At 32.8% G+C, this 23,159-nt stretch overlaps 1 pseudogene; it reads right to left on the bottom strand.

Moving 5' to 3' along the window:
- Positions 1–3,224: 3,224 nt before the first annotated feature.
- Positions 3,225–3,343, bottom strand: LOC123660042 (annotated as a pseudogene).
- Positions 3,344–23,159: the final 19,816 nt, after the last annotated feature.

The raw sequence follows: 23,159 nt of genomic DNA, 5'->3' as shown, positions 1-23,159 counted from the left end.
GAACCTACATTTTAAATTACAATTAGATTCTGACCTAGATTTAGGTCAAATATTTGCAGGGCAAATAATTTGTTATTCAAATGTAATCAGCAACAAGTTTCATTATGGTAAGTGAACAATTGGGTGTTCCTCTAAATGTAACAAAAACTATAGATAACAAAATGATATAGAAATCTAATTTAAATACTTAATAACAAGAAAGAAAATCTTCTTTTTGGCTCCACTACAGTGTGGTGAAAAGGATAGAATTTGAGTTCTTAATAAAAATAAACGCTTACCGTACTTTCATGCAACGAAGTAATGTTAAAATTTCAAACGAAATTACTGGTCTTGAAAATGTTTCGAGTGAAAGAAATGGAACTACAACTACATAAATAGACCAACTCTTAAAATTTCATGGCTTATAAAATAATAGAACGATTCCGAAACGCTGTCCCGTTACGTGCACTAGACGCTCGCTCAGACGCCATTGTATCTTTGTCCTATATTCGCAAGTAAACAGAGCATACTGTTTGTATGCGTTTTATTTATAAAGTGTATCATACATTTGCGTATATCAAGTCGGACGGATGTCACCGTAAACATATACAATGCATGTATAAGATACGTCGCAAAACATATTAATTTAAACTTAAGGACACCTTCCAAATTTAGAAGATTTGGTACGCGAATTTAGTATGTTTTATTAAATTTTGATAAAATATTGTAAAATCACTATTGATAAAGAACGATGTTCCGGTGACCAAATAAATCGACGTCAAGAAGTTATTGGCAAAGGAACTAAGGAGGCACGTATTGTGATTAAGTTTAAATCTATTTATAGTACTACAAATGTAACTGATATTGAGAAATATTTTCATACATTAGTATTAGAGCACAATCCTTGACTCAGGTCCAGGAAATGTTGACATAGTGTTGCTGTTAGTAATATAATCTATAATAGATCTTGTTACAAAGTCACAAGAGCTATAATTGTTTAATTTTTGCCACAATAAACATTTAATGATGTGTATTTAAGTGTTGGGCAATTTTAGATCCACTACGCCTATTGCTACTCGTGTGAGAAATTCGGATTCATAGCGCGTAGTAATTTATTTAACTAGGTCGAGGTCAAAGAGAGGCTTGATATTTAAAGTTTGAATATTTAATTTGACTGTTACCATCGAAATTAAATTCCAAAACAAGTTTAAGGTGATTTTTTAATTAATATATGATTAGTTCCTCGTTTCTGGTAAAAGTCAATTATCCTCTCTTTTTAATAACCGAAAATTGTTTGCCGAAAAATATTAATATAGAAAGTAGACCTTAAAAGAATGTGACAAATTGTCAATAAAGACATTAGCCTTAATGTAATATCTTAATAGATACAAAAAATAGAACGCTTTTCACGAGAAAGATAGGTTCAATGAACAGTAATCAAGTTATTTTTATTGCAACAAACATAACATAATTGTGTTTGCTCGCAAACGAAAAAAAAACCGACTTCAATTACATCGACGAGTAATACAACGTAGATCGACGAAACAATAGTCAAGTAACTACGCGTTATCAAAGATTACTCAAAAAGTAGTTATCAGATCTCGATAAAATTTATATGTGACCACATGATAAATATCAGCTTTTGATTAAATTAAAAATTATCAAAATCGGTATACCCAGTAAAAAGTTATTGCGGATTTTCGAGAGTTTCCCTCGATTTCTCTGAGACCCCATCATCAGATCCTGGTTTCCTTATCATGGTACCAAACTAGGGATATCCTCTTTCCAACAAAAAAAAAAAATTATCAAAATCGGTACATCCAGTAGAAAGTTATACGGTATAATACAACGCAGGTCGACGAAAAAAGCGTCAAGTAAAAACGCATTATTAGATATAACTCGAAAAGTAGTGGTTAGATCTCAAATAAATTTAAATGGGACCAATTGGCACACACCACCTTTTGATTAAAACAAAATTTGTCGAAATCGGTCCACCCGGTCAAAAGTTCTGATGTAACATACATAAAACAAAAAAAAAAAAAAAAAATACAGTCGAATTGAGAACCTCCTCCTTTTTTGGAAGTCGGTTAAAAATAACAACAAAATAACTTATAATATTTACCAAATTAAATGAAATCAACTAATTATTTTGCAATAAAATGATTATTATTATCGCAATAAAGCTGAAATTCAAATTGAAGTTTTTTGAAGTATGTGATAATCTGATAACTGTCAAACTTTACTGGAAGAATTACGACTAAGGTTATGACTGATGTTGGAAGCCATTAAGCTGAATGAATGAATGAAAAGGTTATGACTGAGTACCCATAAGAACAAATCGTCAACATGCATTTTGATGTAATAAACAGGAGTAGTAAAACTTAACACGACTTAAATTGCAATAAATGACACATAGTAAGTAGTACACAAGGGACATATAGTTGATAATAATTAATTGATTAATCATTAAAGAATTTTGATGTTCAGTTCTGTTTCTAAAAATGACTTACATAAATTAAAATGACTCATAAGGATAATATTAGCAGCTGTTAGTGGAAGTGCTAATTCTTGAATACTTAGGATTTATGTCAAGAGAAAGTGAGTAATTATTGTTTAAAATATTTTGTTGGAAAAGATAATAAACGAAATTTACATCAATCGAAATAATCTACAAAAATAAATAAAATTGGAGCGTCTCATTGTAATATTAAAATAACTGTTTTTTACTAAATGCATATGGATGTTTTCACGGTGCGTATACCAAAATTATATTTTTTACAATTTTAGTCTGTCTGTCTGTCTGTTTGTTGTATCTCTGAAACGGCTGGACCGATTTTGACGGGACTTTCACTGACAGATAGCTGATGTAACAAGGGGCAACTTAGGTTATTTTTATTTTAGAAATTTATTTATTTTATATCTCTGCGAACTGAACAATAACTTTTTGTTAAATTCCACGCGGACGAAGTCGCGGGCACAGCTAGTCAATAACATAAAGCAAATATATACAAATTGAAGTAATGAATTGATAAATATGTAAAAAATTTCACATTTTAATGTATCAGATAGGTTTCAAATTACACGTTAGGTTTCTCTTTTATTTAGGATTTCTTTACTTTAGACAAGACATTTTGAAATTGAATTGAAATCCATAAAAAAAAATTGAGTGCGTACAAAGTACACATGTCAGAAGAGAAACTTTTTTGACAAACTAATTTAAAAAAAAAATAACGAATTGAAAAAAAAACCAATGTCACGGGGTGTTCCCAGGCGGTCACCCATCCAAGTACTGACCGCGCTCGACGTTGCTTAACTTCGGTCATCGGACGAGAACGGGTGTATTCAACATGGTATGGACGTTTAAAAATCGTGACGCCGTGACGCGTTTGATCCCTAAAAATGTTACCCCTCATGCGCCCAAAGAGGTTTCACTTCAAAAATATTAAAGTAGTCTATACTAAAACTATACAACATTAATTTCAAAAAAAAGAAAAAAATAAAGACAGAAGGCACTAGGCTCAACAAACTATATTTAATTACTGTGGAAGGGAGTACAAATATAGTTATTAAGAGCTATTCACTACCAGTTTCCTGTGTCGCAAGTGTTATCTGTATTTCGCGGAGCGCGCGTTTTGTGACAATTTTCTATTTAACCAATCGCAATGTTCCGATGTGGAATGTCTTTGAAATCGTCACGTTTGCCTCAGCCGTGAACTAGATAGAGTTTATCTCTCTTAAGTTCTGTTTCGTTATTTTTCTTTTCAAGAGATATGTTATGAGTATAGGAATGTGAGTTTTTGTGTTAGTGATTATGTTTAATTAGATATTTTATAAGATTTTTATGTAAGACTGTAGGTACCCACGACTACGTCCGCGTTGAATGCTTACTTTAGACAGCATTTTTTGGATATATCTTTTGGTTTATTTGGGATTATAAACATCGTCGTTTGGGTATTTTACATGTTCAACGTGATTCTTTAAATTGGCATAAATTTTTTATTTATGAAACGATTGACTTAAAACAAACACTAAATGTTAAGTGAAGCTTACCACAATATATTAGTGAAAACCACACCTTAATCGGATAAGCCGTGTCTGAGATTAGCGTGCACAAACGCGCAGACACACAGACAAAGTGACGAAAATTCTAAAAATTATTGTTTTGGGTGCTATTTGCGTTGATAAAGGTCCCAATAATATATTTTCTCTTATACCTTCTATGTACAGACAGCAATCCATTACATTTTTATTATATGTATTGATTAAATCTTTTGAATGTTAAAACTAGTCAATGATTTAAGATATTTGATGATCATCTCATGGTCGTTAGAAATCATATTTTAAGTCAAAACGACGATACTAAATGAAGATGAGTCAAAAATCAAAGCACAAAAAGTGTAAAGACTGTGTTTGTTCGCACTTTGTTGTATGTGTCGGAGTATACTCATATGCGTTTGTTGAGACACAAAAATAATCATCAACAAAGCCATTGTTTCAAAAACTGATTGTATGAACATTAATTTCGCCATGATATAAATATTAAAAGTTTATTTACGTACAAATAGAATTGTTTCTTTAGAGACGTATGACGTATTTTCACGTTAACGACAATTTAAACGTGAGCAATGCGAACGTGACTTGATGACTGTTACATATTTGATTGCTTTGTCAATATTTTATTACAAGCTGACACGGCGAACTTAGAACCAACGTATTTTTTTTCATGTTTCGTTTTTTTCCCTGACAATGACGAAAAAAAAAAATTGCAAATTAGGAGTCGATCAGAAGCTACGCGCGTACATAAATTTCATTATATTGATCATTTTGTATTAGTCTGAAAATTATCATTGTAGATATATTTTTTTTAAATCGTATAATACACACACGATCGTCTGTTCCTACGTTAAGCAACTAAAGGCTTGGTAACAGCCGACTATTATAGCTAAATATATTTTAAATAAATATATATTACAGTGTTTTATTGACACAAAAATATCATTCTTAACTACCGACCGTTACGACTTTATGCGTATGCGGCATCGACTTTATGCGTAGGAGGCATCGACTTATGCTTATTTAAAAGTAAATTCAAATGTTTATCTTGATAAGCGAGTATCATTACAGCCTATACAGTCCACTGCTGGACATGGGCCTCTACAAGTTTACGCCAAAAATAACGTGAACTCATGTGTTTTGCCCATAGTCACCACGCTGGGCAGGCGGGTTGGTGACTGCAGTACTGGCTTTGTCGCAACGAAGACGCTGCTGCCCGTCTTCGGCCTGTGTATTTCAAAGCCAGCAGTTGGATGGTTATCCCGCCACCGGCCGGCTTTTTAAGTTCCAAGGTGGTAGCGGAACTGTGTTATCCCTTAGTCGCCTCTTACGACACCCACGGGAAGAGAGGGGGTGGCTATATTCTTTAGTAGCGTAGCCACAGTACAAGCGAGTATAAGCGAGTAATTTAACATTAATTGAGAGTACCTTTGAAAGTCACATGTATTGTGGGTGTGGATGATTTTGGCAAGACGCCACGGCGCCGCACCGAGCCAGTGTGCGCTGGTTGTGAAAATATTGTACTGTCATATACAATATTTGATAAAGAGTAATAAATTTTTGTTAATTGATTTCTCTACAATGGTTCTAAGTTTTCTTCAAGTGTGTATTTTTTTGACATCCGATGTGTGACATCGCGTGATTCGAAGGATTTTCCATAATTTAGTCACAAACTATATTATAATGAATCACTTTATATCAGAAATGTTAGTCTTTTGTTGAAGGAAATAAATTTATTTTCAATACAAACCGAATTAAAAAATATGAAACACCTAACAAGCGTTTTACATAATGATGAGTATTAAAAATTTGTCAGAAAAATTGCAATATTAAAAGTAACAACGTCTTTTTCTCAAAATGTCCTCCAAAACACAGATATGTTATCACGATGAATTTCTACAGAATTCTCTAAAGAAATTAAATAAATAGTTCAGCATGTGAATTTTCAGCGGTGCTAAATTAGAATTTGTCTGTAACTCACTTCACACACATCAGCCTGTAATATCCCACGATAGGCATAGGCCTCTTTCCGTAGGAGAAGGATCAGAGCTTAATCCACCGCACAGCTCCAATGCGGATATATTCCCTACTACGAGTAACGATCGCTATCAAGTGTAAATGATAACAACCGGGACCGACGTCTTAACGTGCTCGACGTGGCACGGTAGGGGGCACCCACAAGGTCTGCATAAACACCCAGACCACGACAAACATCTGTATGGCCAATGAAAATGTTTGTCATGTGCGAGAATCGAACCCGTAACCGTCAGCCCAACAGACACAAACCAGACTGTGACCGTTGCGCCAACGCGTCGTCGTTTATCTGTAACTGCCTAGTGTTTATTTTCGTTTTCTTTTCACTTAGCTGCCGCAGCTCTAAAAAAATAGGATCTAAAAATTACTTTACGTAATTAATCTATAAATGTATATGAATCGCAGAAGTGTAATAATTGTTTTGTCGGGTTTGTATTGTCAGGATACGGTTTATATAAAAGAATATACAAAAAAAAAAAAACACTAAGAAAAAATTGTCGCAGTACGAAGTTGGTCACGTAAGTTAGTTTATTATAAAGGTATTTAGCAATCGACTGTACAAGACTGTACACCTGCCAATTGAATGCATAAAAGTTGGAAACGAACTCAAGGAATATCATTCGATATGAGTTGAATAACATTACGTGTTTATTTATCATAAATGCTTATTGAGTAGAGTTAAAATCTTAATTTATAATTGGATTTAAAAGCATTACATATATCTTTGACCTTTTTTTACATAATTGGAATATTTATTACAAAAAGAGTAAACTACCCTCATTAAAATCCTTTGTAACGGAAGACCGGAAACAGATGCAGCAAAATCTCAAATCCACAGACCGCGTATGTCATGACAAAATCTGCTACCGAAAGTGAACAGTCATTCGTAAACAACGCACCCACTAGTTATTTAATATTTATAGATCACCTTGAAATAAATGTTACATATAAAATACAGTGGTATTTAAAAAGTATTTTTCTCTAGTAGTTTCCATTGGAAAAGTTTAAAAATTGCGGGTGAGGCCGCGTAAAGTGGCGAAGTAAAAATAGACGTTCGCTCGAGATCGTAGAAGGCTGCTAGTACAAGACTTGACTTTAAAATACTTGGGCTATAAAGCTATGCTAATTGGGGAATGGGACTAATGCGATATGACGCGTAGATGCACGACAAGACTGTCGTGATGCGACCTGCGATTTCAAATACAATTCAAATTTTATAATCTATGCTTATATTATAAAGCTGAAGCGTGTGTTTGTGTTCGCGCGGTAATATCACCGATCACGAGGTTCGAATTAAAAAAATATTTTTGTTTTGGAGTTCATTTACCAAGGAGGGCTACGCCTGTAGTTTGTATATAGTATTTTAGTACGTTTTTACATGAGTTGTACGAGGGACAATTAGTTTACGTGGCGATTTCATTTGCGTTAAAGATATTTTCTATTATTTTATGTACTAGTAATATGTATAAATTACATTAGGTATTAGACAGCCTCAGGCAGGTTCAAGTTTAGGAAAGGATATAAGTGTAGGGTTATATAAAATACTTATTACATGCAAAACAATGTAAACGCTTTAAATATCGTAAACACTTATATTTGCACGTCATATGCACATACGTTTTCGTAATTTTTTTTGAACAAATTTGTCAGAGTTAAATACAGTGTGATTACCGCCTGATCAGAAATAATATTAATTGTTAAAAATTATAATATATTATTTTTATATTAAACTATACAATATTAATTTAATTTAAAGCGTTATAATACATTATAAGTTATTAGGAATAAAATATTAAAATTTTCAAAATATATGATAAATTAATATCAGTAATATTATTTATTATCTAAAGTATGCGCTTCTCTTATTTTACACATTGTATGACGACGTAAATATTTTTGCAACTGGTAATTAAATGTTATTTTATTCATTTTTTGAACTTTGATTTACTTTGTTTACTCACTGTAACATTTAAACATTTTTGAATATCATATCAAAAATTGACCGCTCCAGCGGGGTTCGAACCCGCGTCTCCGACTGACCGTGTCGGCGCTCTAGCCAATTAAGCTATGGAACGATGTACCCGCTAGAGCGAAATTTTTGATATGATGATTTTTTATTTTCGGTTTAAGCGTAATTTAAATCAAAATTTTAGTAGGAAAATAGAGGTCTAGAGATAATTTTATACAGTTTATTTGTACATAAATACTGTTAATTTTAAGACTTGCCGGGAGTTATCGTCAATGAAAAACTTAAGCGTCTAAATCAGGGGTTCCCAAGCTTATTTTGTCTACTGCCCACTAAGAGAAAAAAATGTCCTTATAGAATAAATGACAAATCGCACTCCAAGCCTCTACACAACGCCACCATTTTTTTTCTAGGTCTCTTACCCCCCTTTAGTACTGCAGCGCCCACAAGGGGGCTTTATCGCCCACTGTGGGAAACACTGGTCTAAATTAAACGCTTCATACTTATGGGAACCTAGTAAGATAAAATACTATTTCAGGGTTCCAGAAACATACACAAGATAAACACGTACGCTTAGTTCCCAAATTCAGACTAAGACGAACCGATGTATGTTCTATACAAATAGTGTCATGGGGCGAGTCCGAACTTGTCAACAACAACAACAAGTTACACTGTTCACCGCACTATCCTGTTGTCAATATTATTGAAAGTCAAAGGAAGTTTTAGTTAGTTATATTCGATTTTTTTTTTCCTTAAAACTCAAAAGCTTATTCATTGAGAAATATAACATAATCTTTCTCAATAAACGGTTAACTAGATTATAACTTGTTTTCATTCAATGATTTGCATTATCATAATTACCTTGATTATGTAAGTTACTAGATGATTCGTGTTACGTTACGTTTAGATCCTTCTTAAGGTCATTTTAATTATCTCAGACGCAGGCGTTGTTTCGACGTTTGATCAGTTTTTACGAGATTCAAGTTTATTCCATGACAGATATAGGCAAAAAACAAAGATGTCGTGAAATGTCATCACTATTTTTTATGTCACATACATTAGTTGTAAAACTTATTTACGCACGCTTGGCTTGGGGAGTAAGCTGGTGAATGCGTGACGAGAGCGTTACGAAAAGTGTGATCGGGCGAGGCGAACGGAGCAAGAACTCATAGCCAATTACGTTTCGTATATCTAAGACACAGTGCAGGCCTATTGCTAAAGAAGGTATACTTCAGTCATGTTGTCTAAAGCACACTCGTTTTCTTTTGTGGTAATTCGAAGTGTGTGTACCTAATGGAATGAAATGACTCTTGCAACGCGTCAATCTTCCCAGTATAAAGAAGAAGAACTAGAATATACGTCTTTCAGATCCCTTCAGGGGTTGTCCTTACAATAATAAAGTGAAAGCATAGAGGCAATTCTTCTCCGTTAACACTACCCGGTATTTCCAGTTCAATGTATGGAGTAGTGATGTTTTAGAAAAATGAGTGTGACCGTCGAAAATGCGGTAAATTAACATTAAGAGTTATACATGTAATGTATAAAGCATGTAGTGTGTTATAAAATAGTAATACATAGAGAAAATTAGCTTTAGTTCGCAATTTGAAGCATGTAGTATTGAAAATAATACGCCTCAACATTTAAAAAAAAAAAATTAAATAAAAAGGCATGGACACTTGAAAGCCCATGTATGTTAAAAATTAAAAAAAAAGTAGTGATGCTGGTATTGAGAGACAACACGGTTTTGTGAATTCACATTTAATATGATAGCGGCTATGTTTAAATCTATCATAAAGAATATAAGATATCTCGTAACCGCTCCGCTCACATTAATCCCAGAATATTTTGAAACTTACAAACTTTGTTCATTAAATCGTGGAGTTTCGAATTTAGAGACCTCTGAGGGAAACTGGGCGTATCCTCAAGCAAATATTATAATTTACATTGCTGCCACCGGGCCAACTAAACAAATATATATTGGTGGGGATTGAAATTCATAGCAATTTAGAAATGGTATAGTCATTTAGTAAACATAGCATATTTAGATGTATTGACCGTTTGTACTATTGATTTCCGTCACAAGAACAGCGAGGTTAGTGGGACATAGTACTACAATACAGTATTCACGAATGATAGATTTTAAACGAGAAACATTTTATTAAGTGTAACAAAACCATTCTTTTAGACTTTAAATTGTATAACACTTCCAAAACAATATGTATTATTTACCAGCCATTCTAATATCACAGGCTTATATAAATTCTGATTAAATATTAATAATTTGAATCAGCTAAGTTCGTTTTTTAGCGATTTCCGATATAACACTAAGAGCATTGCAATAACCGCTCTGTTCCCGACTAGAAAAAAGGTCAGGCTCACCAGATCATGTATCTGGACCGGATATCCGGTAGTATCCGGTGTAGTGGGTCGCCTAAAACACCGACAGTTTGTTGGTTCGATTCCCACTCGAGATGCATATTTCTATTCGTAAAAATATTTCTGTTTTTGTGGGTCTCCCCACCGTGCTTCAGAAAGGACGATAGGCCGATCGGTTCCGGTTGTTATCATAAATACCTGATAGCGATTGTTACTCATAGTAGGGAACATATCTGCCAATCCGCAGTGAAGCAACTTGGTTGATTAATCTTCAATCCTTCTCCTACACGAAGGAAGAGGCCTATGACCAGCAGCGACATGTTACAGACTGAATAGTGATTCAAGTTTTTTAGCTTCATCATTACAGTTAATCGGGGTAACTTTGACAGATCATTGATATATATTTTTAGCTAACTATGACAATGTTAAATATGAGGCACAAAAGTTAATTTAATATGTGTTCTCAGGTTGGTTTCTATACTCTCAAGTTATTTAACGTCTATAAAAATTATAATATGTATCAAAAACTGGCAATCTTGTTGTGTGTCAAAGTTATATACCCCTTTATAGGTAACTTTGACACAGATGAGATGTTAAGATAGACATATTAAAGGTTTTTCTTCTTCTTCTTCAGGGTTAATGGCTTTCAATAGTGCCAAATGAGCACACATGATTTCGCCAATGTCACGTATAAAATATTAAAGGTTGTATTATGTTTTTACATATCTTGATAGTAGCGAAATTTTCGAGTCATCTAAAAAATTTACGACTGAAAAAAAATACAAAAATTGCGCGCGGAACTTTTAGCAAAGTTTTTGACATTAACTTCGTTCGACAGCTTCTTTTTTTTCAGAGAGTCGATTAACAAAGTTCGTTAAGTAAACATATTTTATAAATTTAATTTTACGCACTAAATGTGGACCACGTAAAAAACAAAAAATAATTTTGCGATTTGACTGTCAAAGTTACCTTCTCAATCAAAGTTACCCCGAGTGACCGTACTTCATTTACTTCCAAATGTGCTTTATTTGAAAATATTTAAAACACAAAAATATGAAAGTATGATGAATAGTTATGATAAATAATAATTTACATATTTGTAAAACTGTTGCAATTTATTAATATCCTTATCTCAATTTTATTACATTAAGTGCAACGAACATACGTCAGATGTGACCCGGAGCGGTGTATGACCGAACAAGGTCTTTATACAAGTCATATGAAATAGAAGTAATGAGTTTTGCATATTATGCATTTCATTTGTTTACAACAATGCTTAAAGATTTAGCTACGGTTATTGCTTTTGCATAATGTAAATATATGACATCTCTAATGTTTGACCTGATTTAGCCTGAGGTTTTTGTTTTTGATATTACTATGATGGTAAATAGGTGTACGGCCCACCTGATAGCAAGCAGTTACCGTAGCCTATAGACATCTGCGACATCTGAAGCATCGCATGCGTGTTGTAGAATCAACCACCGATCCCCAGGAGCTCTGGCCACCTTACTCACCGCAGGAACACAACACTACTCGACAGCAGTATTATTTAGCTGTGATCTTCTGTAAGGTACTTCCTTAATCGAGTTGCTTGAGATTTTAAGCAGGATATAGGAGGCAGATACTGTGTCTTACCGCAATAGAACAGGTAAAAGGTAACTTAAGTCCAGTATTTTAGGTAAAAGCTGACTGTCATGTTTTATTGGGGGGGGGTAGTAATCGCATTAACAAGCTTCGAGCAATAATCAGAGTTATTACAAACTGCTATAATAAGACCAGCAATTAATATTAATAATATTACTTGATCTTAACAGTCTCGGTCCGTGAATCTCTTTCACAGAAGGTTATCTTAATTCAAAATAAACATCTACTTTAAGTGTTTTATCTAAAAAAAAATAGCCTTGAACGTATAACCAAGAACAAACACAACGATTTTTTTATTTCCTGTAACAACAGCTGTGTTTATGTATTCGTCATATTTTTGTTTGTTTCTAACGGATTTATGATAAATTTTTTTTAAATATAATTTTAACCTTTCATGGTCGCGCAAGAAGTAAAAAGGAATGCGATGGTAACGGTATTCACATTATTAGGACTTTTGAAATATACCGAAATATCGGAAACTTAGAATGATTAACGAAATGCACTTTAAAGATCTTGTTTTATTTCATTATAATGAATTAACTTTTTCGAATTGTATCGCGGTTTATTGTTTTATTTCATTTTTATTATATACATTTATTTATTTATTAATATATACAACTAGGTCAGTAAACAAGCGTACGACTCATCTGATGGTAAGCACATACCATAGCTTACGATATATATATATATATATAGACGACTGCAACACCAGAAGCATCGCAAGCGCGTTGCCGACCCTACCCCCAATTCTCCAGGAGCTCTGGTCACCTTACCACAGGAGCAAAATACTACTTGAAAGCAGTAGCATTATTTCTTAAAAACAGTTGATATACAAGCAATATTATACATATCTTTTAACAGAGAAGTTAATTAGTCTATACGCGCTAAATTGTCGATAAATCTGTGAAGGTGTTCCGGACACCTTAAGCCTTCTATACGGTTCTAATTATTATATATTGGCATTAATTACAAAAGACAACGATGTTAAAATATTTCAATTTTTAAATCATTGTTACGACTGTGGTAAACAATTTATTTTAATTATTTATGGTTCTAAGAATCGGTAAATTTAAAATATCCTGTGAAAACTTTTCGTACACTATTCCGATATTACTATAATTTCTAAAAACTAAAAGTAGCAAAAATACGAAAAAATTACATTTTTAATCGTTAACGAAACTTAATCGATAGGTTCAAAGTACAAATTACATAGTTGTTATAAATAACGTTAACCTCAGTACCAATTATTGTTATCCGTTAATACTATTTAGAAAGTGAGGGCTCAGTTAAAAGGTCACACGGGTGAGAGTGTGTTAAGGTACGGTCACCTACTAACTTAGAGCTCATATGAACGGAATTTAAGGCTCTGGACAGACTAATACGTATCTAGTTTTAGCTATTAGCGTTGGTTTATGATTTTTTTTAATAGAACAAAAATAAAACAAAAAGAAAACTGACTAACTAAAATTATAGTGTACATGTACGTAGGTAATCCTATAGTTACTAGAGATTGCCGTGTTGGCAATAGCTGTTAATATACGGGCGATCGTAGTTAGGTTTCGTCGTGAAAATTAATTAGTAATTTTAAAGACCAATGAAACAAAAGAATCTATAATACTTTTCACCAAACTTCAGGCGTTAAAATGATATAAAGTAATGTTATACAAATGCGGAGTTAAAAAATGTTATATATATATTTTTTAATTAAGGAGTTTTAGTCCATAAGGACTACGCCACTCCATTATATATATCTTCAACCGATTGAACTGAAATTTTGTACACACGTTTATTTTGGATACCAATGCATGGAAATGCAACGTGGCACACACTACACGGTGGTGGAGTAGTTATTTTTAGTGTACTACATGTACAATATGGGTATACATGTACAATATGGTATGTACAATATGGGTACCCAATTAAAGGATTTGCTGAAAGTAATTTGAGAAATAAAGTGACGTCACTCTAAATCCAATATGGCGCACTTTAAAGTACATATGACCACTATAGCTGTCATCTACGACTCAACAGACGACGCTCGCCTGTACACCGCTTAATAACACTAAATACCTATAATATATTGATCTGTTCCAGTGTCAAGGTTCGTATAGTGTAAATGCTAGGTCTGTAGGTACAAAAGGACGCAATTTATCACTGTCGGAGTCTTAACCTTTGTATAAATTATAAGGACAACTTAGTTTATGTGAACCATTAGTGATGGACAGCGTATAAGTCCTTGTTAATAGGTTTATTGTTTGTTATGGTCATTGTTTAACTATGATAGTATTAGTAATCATTTTTAATTTATCTATGTACTACTTAAAGATATATTGAATTTCGAACAGTAATTCCGTTTCATCAAAATGTTTTAAAATTATACTCGATGAAGGTGTAAAGACTAATTTCGCTGACAATTTAACATTTTGAATAGATTTTGACTAATTAGTTCTTTCAATGTATAGAGTTTTACAAATAAAATTTTATATGTGCTGTACTTTCCGCAACACGTCGCACATCTGTAAATAGTCCTAGGTCTCCTCTTTTAACTTATCTCACCTCTTTCCTGTTGTACGAAGGTATTTTTTTTTTGCCCTTCGATGTAAAGATTAATTTTATACACAAAAACCAATTTAAAAACACATTACTTCCAGACTTGACTCGACCGTTTTATGGCGATTTGAACTTCCAGTAAACCATCTCGACTGACGACTAAATTATTTCTATTTTTATTACCTTTCGAATAAAAGAAAAAGACACAAATCTAATTTAGAGAAGCAGTCATTAAATTATTGTAAAAATGATTGCAGGGTTTAAAGGAAGTTAGGTAATAAGCTAGGATAGCAATACAACTTAACATTTCCAGCTATAAAATATATTCCATATTTATTCTTTACTTAATTTTATTTTTTTAATAATTTAATAACAGCTGTCTTACGATAAGTTGAAGCTTAACTCTTAGAGATAAAATTAGTTAATTTTTAACGGACTTAATAAGAAATGAGGAGTTTTCTTTTGATGTTTCGTTTTGTTTATTCTTTTTTTGTTGGAAAGGAGATATCCCAGGGGTGGTACCGTGATCAGGAAAGCATGATCTGAGAATCGCATCCTAGAGAAATTGAGAGGAACCTTCGAAAATCGTAGAGGCGATTAGAGAGTTTGCTAATTTGTTTCGTCCACTTACGTTGTATTACGTGTCGATGTGGTTGAAGTCGGTTTTTTTCGTTTGCTAGCACAACACAATTATTTTATTAACTTTTGTTTATTGCTTGCATATGCATAGACATTTTGGTAGGTTTTTGTTAATTATTCGTTTCAAGAGAACCAAGATATGGTTCTATTTTTCCTATGTAAATAACATAATAATAATAAATAAATATTATAATAACATATTTAAATAAATAAATTAATAAACGCTCTACATTCAACGGCCTCTAATAGGATTTACTTCTGTGTCGGGGGTCCGGAAACACACAAAATACACAAGTACAAACGCCCAGACCACGACAAGCATCTATATGGTCAATACAAATATCTGTCATGAGCGGGGATCGAACCCGCGACCGCCAGCGCAAGAGCAAGTGCTGAGACCGATGCGCCAACACGTCGTCTAATTAATAAATTTTCCACATAAATTCAATTTAATACTAATTATGCGTTTGCTCCAAAACAATATACTTTTTTCCTCGATGACACTTGTCACTGATAACAACCAGAAATGATTTATACTTTTAAAATTTAAAAAATATGTGTCTTATCTTTATTTTATTAAAAAGCAAATAATATTTGGAGCAAGCGTGTCTTCGTGCGGACCTTGGGTATTAAGATAGTGTTCTAATTCTGCTTAGCAATTACCTAATTTCCTATCACGTAAAATATCAAGTACTGCACCTGCAGACATAATATACAGAATATAATCGGGATGATTACGGATTCGCTTGGTTGTTTAATCTTAGGTTTGCTGATTGTCCTCAAGTGTGTAAAAATTGGGAATGATTATTTGCCTTGGAAAGGAAGTTGTTCAATAATCCGCACGAGGGTAGCTTGATAGGACTAAGCTCTTATCTTCCTATATACATTAACTGAGATAGGGTACAGCAGGAAATTTCCTGCTCAAAATCTGGAACAGCCCGACTGGGGTAGTACCTCGACCTTACAGAAGATCACGGCTAAATAATACTGTTTTCAAGCAGTGATGTGTTTCTGTTGGTGGCTAAGGTGATCAGACCTTCTGGGGGGAATTGGTGATAGGGTTGGCAATGCGTTTGCGATGCTTCTGGAGTTGTAGACGTCTATAAGCTACGGTAATTGCTTACCATCAGGTGACTCGTACGTTTGTTTGCCACCCTGGTTAGTCTCAAAGCTGAACTATAAGAATATGGTAAGCAATGGCAGTAAAGATAATATTGGATTCTTACAAGCGAAACTTTTATATTACTTTAATTATATGTATATTTGAAATTCCAATGTTAATCAAAGTTGTTATAATGTTAATAATACATTCTTTAAATGGTCCAGGTTTTACGTCAAATTACGAATGTTGAAATTTTATCAGTTGTAAATTTTAATAAACGTGGCTTTAATATTTTTTTCGCGTCGTAATAATTATAATAATAAAATGATAGTTGTTATTTAAATTATTAATACAAATTATGATTTACGCACTACTCTTTGGATTCGGCATGTTTTTTACTTAAGAATAATATAAGACCGACTACACAGCATATAAAATATGCATAACATTTACGATGCGACTTATTTCGTCCCAAGCGAAAGTGATACTTATTCTTTTGTCATAAATGTGTATATCTTTTGAAATATACTTAATAACAAATGTTTATTAGATGTCATGAACGTTGTTTTATTATTCGTTATCGGTGTTTATATCCGACCCCACGAGATGTTGTAAAAATAGAAACAGACCGCATTATACGAGTAAACAGAAATGCTCTTGAATAAATTACTCTTATGTAATTTATTATTTCTCTTGTTAAGGAATGTTTACTATGTTTATTTTGCAAAAAAGGGCTATTCGCGGCATTTACGATCTTGGAGCTCGAGTGTATGTATCTGCGGGATGTTTTTCATAAGGTAGAGGTAGACATATTAACAATTGCGTCGCAATATATATATATATATATAGAAATATTATGTATATTCACAAGAATGTATTATTTTTCATGATCTTATTAATATTTTATTTTATATGGATCACTACGAAAAAAATAGACCAATTCTTTAATTATAAAGAGAATGTCCTTGAAAATGATTTTTTTTTCGTTCGACGATTTATTAAAAGAGTCTGATAATTTTTATCGTGCATTAAAATAATGCAAGAAAAAATGATAATTATTATAAAAGATGTTTTTATATATTTCGTGTTGTCGACAAAACGTGCACATAATAAAATAAGAATGAATTTTATCTTGATAATTATGTTAGGTATATAAAATTTTATGCAAAAACATAAATAACGTGTAGTAGGAAAAATACTCTGCTGAGCTTTAAAAAATACAATTTACTTAATTAACACTTTTTGTTTTTAGGTTTCATTTCTGGTTCTCTCTGAATCTTAATACCAAGTTTTTTTTAATAACATTACGGTCACTCGGGGTAACTTTGATTGACAAGGGTAACTTCGACAGTCAAATCGCAAAATTATTTTTTATTTTCTACGTGGTCCAAATTTAGTGCGTAAAATTAAATTTATAAAATATGTTTACTTAACGAACTTCGTAAATGAACTCTCTGAAAATAAAGAAGCTGTCAAACGAAGTGAATGTCAAAAACTGCTAAAAGTTGCGCGCGGAACTTTTAGCAAAGTTTTTGACATTTTTGTATTTTTTTCAGTGATAAACTTTTTAGATACTTAACTCGAAAATTTTGCTACTATCAAGATATGTAAAAACATAATACAACCTTTAATATGTCTCTCTTAAAATCTCATCTGTGTCAAAGTTACCCATAAAGGGGTTATAACTTTGACACACAACAAAATTGCCAGTTTTTGATACATATTATGATTTTTATAGACGTTAAATAACTTGGGAGTATGAAAACCAACCTGAGAGCACATATTAAATTAACTCTCGTGTCTCATATTCAACATTGTCATAGTTAGCAAAAAAAAATAATATAGTAATGATCTGTCAGTTACCCTGATTGGCTGTACTTATTCTAGCTGACTACAGTTTTTGTATAAATCTTGTGTTTAAAAGCCTAATCTTAAGTACTTTTTATCTTATTTATTTTGTTGATAATGTTGATATTTTTTATATAATTTCTGACGATATTTCCTTATTCGGATTGATATGATAAGATACATGAAAAAATGAAGACATAATAACAGGAGGTACGAAAAAACTGTACGTTTACACCCTTCGAAAAAAAAATGAGTGCCTAAGAATATTTTTTGTAAGAGTTATAATGACAGATAATAAAAAATATATATTTGGAACGAAATGGCTTAAACTTAAACTTGTGTAAACTTAAATTTGTGTTGAGAATAACGATCAGGCTTATTATAAGTACCAATAATTAACCTATTTTGATATTTAAAAACAATAAAATTATACGCGTCTATAAAGTATACTGAGACTAAACTACACACACAAACACATATATATATATAAATTGACAAAATGTTTGTGTCTGGATCGTACAAATTAGATATCCATTGCCAAGAACCGATGCCAAGAGAATATTGATTGTGTTTACAAACAAAATGCTAAACAATTTAGTACCAATTGGTTGGTCTAAGTTCTACAAAACAACTTTCATGTCCATATTTATGTTTATCCACCAACCCTCAGTGGAGCAGCGTGGTGGATTAAGCTCTGATCCTTTTTCTACACGGATAAAGATACCTATATGTATGACATATGTTTTACATACACACAATGTCGCCTTTTATTAAGGTACGCAATTTGATGTGTTTTGGGTAAATTCGATTGATATAAGTACACAAACTTTGACCTTATAAATGTACATATAAATTTTACTTATACCTACGATATCCAGATTTGAGAATCAAATCTACAACCCGAATCTGAAATCAGGTTACTACTAATTGAGCCAACAAGTCATACGTATTTTAAATTATTTCTTGCAGTGAATAATCTTATGTATAAAGTTTAATTTCTTTCAAACAGTGTACAGTGCACTTATATAAACTTGTTAATTTTATTACACCGCCATCATATGCAGGTGGTTCGACTGACCTACTAACTTTCCTTATTACCTATTCTCGATAAAGAAATGTTGTCTAATCAATGAAACCTTTATTAGTTGATTTAAGATTAATGATAATTTGGATCATTCTATAAACTACAGGTACGACGTGTCCTTTTTGACGTAGATGATCACTTTTGAAGTCAGTCTTAATAACTAAATTAGAAAAAGTTCGATTTTCGAATGATCGAATGATTTCGAATGATTCGAATGATCGAACATGATCAGAACATGAAAATCATTTGCTGTTCATTTGTTTCGCAAAAACTCGAGAATGGTCGGAACGATTTGGCTAATTTTGATCTTGAAACATTTGTGGAAGTTCAGGGAAAGCTTAAACGTTGAGAAACATAAATAATAAGTAACGGGAAATACTACAAACGATAATTTAATTTTCCAACACAAAATGTTGCGTAGCTACATTTGTTGTGTTTTGTCAAAAAGTTATCACTTGGTTGTTAAATATTTATAGGTGCGTTCAGAAAATCTATTGCGCATATTTTTCCCAAATATATGTAGGTGATACAAAGTTCACCGGGTTATCTGGTACGTAATATAAATTTTATTTGAAATTATGTATATAACATTTAAGTTTATTTATGGTATAGAATCGTTTTTTGGGAAGTATCTGAGTTTTCGAGGCCTGTAAGTCAAATTTCTTTTAAAAGTGCTTAATATACATTTAAAAAAATTTAATTAATAGTTATACTACTTATGAGTGGAGATCGCGTCCTGGCAAACGCAGCGTGGGACGTGGACGTGAACAAAACCAGCCATATCTTCATCATCATCATCATCATTTCAGCCTGTTGCAGTCCGCTGCTGGACATCGGCCTCTACGATTTCGCGCCAAAAATGGCGTGAACTCATGTGTTTTGCCCATAATCACCACGCTGGGCAGGCGGGTTGGTGACCGCAGAGCAGGTTTTGTCTCACCGAAGACACTGCTGCCCGTCTTCGGTCTATGTATTTCAAAGCCAGCAGTTGGATAGCTTAAAAAGCCTAAATTTATATTAATACTATTGATAAAACACACACGAAAAAAAAAATGTAATTGTAACTCATTCTTAACCAATTAGATTATAAGTAAATTTGTCTAACATAAAATTAAATTAGGAATACGAATTCGAAGGAGTTTTAGTCACTTCAATTTCATTATCAAAACAATAGACAAGAGAAATATAACATAAACATGAGTGTGGAAGCTATCTTAATCTTTTTTATCACCTCACGTGCTTTGATATATCTTATTAGCAATCGATAGTGTATCATTCGCTATAAGACTTAAGATAGTTCAAGATTCATTTCTAATGTTGCGAAATTATTAGGATTGCAACTAATTAAACATCGTTTATTGTGTAAACGAGTCGTTTTTGAATACAGTAACAGTATTTAATTCATTCAAATTTAACTGTTTTAGCCGACTTCAAAAACGGGAGGAACATCTCAAATCGGTTGTTTTTTTTTACTGGGTGTATAGCGATGTCGATGATTTGTTTCTATTCGAAAGGTGGGTGTTAATAATGTGTATTTACTTGACATTTTTTCGTCTATCTACGACAAACTATACACATTACATGTCGATGTAATTGGTTTGCGGGTAAACACGATTATATACTGCTAAAAGTAACCTAACAGTAGAAAATCCGACTGGAGGCCGTTGAGTGTGAAGCCTTTATTTATTTATTAGTAGTCGATGTAAGTGCGTAGTGTTTTTTCTCGTTAGCGAGCAAACACAACTATTTTTATCAAGGCATCGTTAAAAGTATGAGTTGTTTATTTAGTACCACTATAATCAAGTGTATAGCGTAGTAAGAGGTTTACTGGGTTATAGCTATCGCGTGTTACATAGCAGCTTATCTCGTGGTCTGAGCGTTTGGGTTTGTTATGTATTTCCAGATCTCAATTCAGTCACATATCTTACTATATTAAACAACATTTAAATGTCTTTTATATCTTTTAGAGGCCAACAACATTCTGACCTAAAATACTTGTTATGAATAACACACTAAAAGACTAAGATCAAGACCTGTCTATTTATTGACATACTAGCTTTTGCCCGCGGCTTCGCTCGCGCAGGAAACCTACCTAAGGAATTAGGTGCCTAAGGGTTAAGACTATTTATTTTTATTTAATATTATAATGATGTGTTTGAAGTTTGAAAAATTAAAATTACTTATTTTTTATTGGACTACACCTACGAAGGTTCGAATTGGATAGTCACCCCATAGTGGTGAAACGGCAGTTAAGAGTTTGTATTGGGAAACAATTTAATTGATTTTATGTCATGTCCGCGCTCTTAGATTAAAATCACGAAAGACATATATGTTTATTTATTTTTGGGAGTACTCCTACGAAGTTTCGAATCGAAATGTCTATTTAATATTGTTTCGCCATACAAATTTCGAACCACCATTTTACCCTTTAGGGGTTAAATTTCGAAACATCATTCCTTATTCATTGTACATATCATAAAGGGAAACTCTGTGCAAAATTTCAGTTTTTTAGGTCCAAGGGTTTGGGCTGCGCGTTGATGACTGATTCAGGACTTGTCTTTTTTATATATAAGAAGAAGATTTGTATTAATTAATTAAACACGACATTCGCGTCCATAATTCAGTCAATCGGAAAATTACTTTGAGTGTTGATAAGATTGCTCCTTTGTTTAGAAGATTCTCGACTTTCATAATTCTAGATATAAAGTATAAAATTATTTCAAAATATTTATTTTAGCACTTTTGCTTAATGACGACTTATTGCGATTGGCAGTTTGAAGAATTTATCTATATTACTAGCTGTATCCACGACTTTTCTCGCTATTACGCATCTTGATGATATTTGTACGTATTAACATTTTAACAAGTATCAGATTAATAAAAGTAATGTCACACTGTGTGATTCACAGATGTTAAACTAATAAAAATAACATATTTCAGTAGGATTATTTTATTGATGATTTGATTTTTATTAAAATCAGCCTCAAGAATTTAAAAAGTACGCTTAATCAAATTAAATCTAATCAATCAAATCTTAAATAAGTTTATTCAAATAGGCTTCAAAAGCACTTTCGAATCGTCATTTTACAAATTAAAATTTTATAGTGATTATTATTTTTAAAAGTGAAGCTACTACTGATTTGGAATGTAGATTCTACAAAGAAGAATCGGCAAGAAACTCCGCAGTTACTCTTTTGAAAATAATATATAAACTGTGTTTTAGTACAAAATTAGTAATATCTTGCTTGAAATATAGCGTCACTTAGTCCACACATCTTTATCAACTATGTAATCCTGCACCGAAGAAACCAGCAATTATAAAATGCCGTTCGATATACTTTTAAGGTCACGAGGACCATCACTTCATCACTTCAGCCTATCGCAGTCCACAGCTGGACAAAGGCTTCCACAAGTTCGCGTCAAAAATGGCGTGAACTCATGTGTGTTGCCCATGGTCACTACGCTGGGCAGACGGGTTGGTGACCGCAGGGCTGGCTTTGACGAGGACCATGAAATTCCTATAACTTTTATATTAACACAAGTCGTATCAGTGACTTCGTTAGCGATAATGTACATATAATGAGTTATATAAAATGTCCTAAATAAAAATTGATTGTCTGTAAAGTCGGTTAGTTTTACGTGATAACGTCATAAAGTAACATTAATGAAAAATTGCATACTTTCATGACTTGAATTGAATTATCATCACTGAATTATCTAACTCTGCTAGCTCTGACGTCACGCGAGAAGAGATAAATGTGTCACAAGTCAGCGCTTGGGCCGATCGTGTCTCCCTATCGCTTGTTCCGCGCTCTCGCTTGCACGCTCAGGCTCAGGCGGAACGTGACACTTTTTCGTGCGTGCAGCCGGCGTTCACCATTTAT

The sequence above is a fragment of the Melitaea cinxia genome, chromosome 14 (genome assembly GCF_905220565.1).
Source record: "Melitaea cinxia chromosome 14, ilMelCinx1.1, whole genome shotgun sequence".
NCBI classification, from domain to species: Eukaryota; Metazoa; Arthropoda; class Insecta; order Lepidoptera; family Nymphalidae; genus Melitaea; species Melitaea cinxia.
This window is presented reverse-complemented; position numbering and strand designations above follow the sequence as displayed.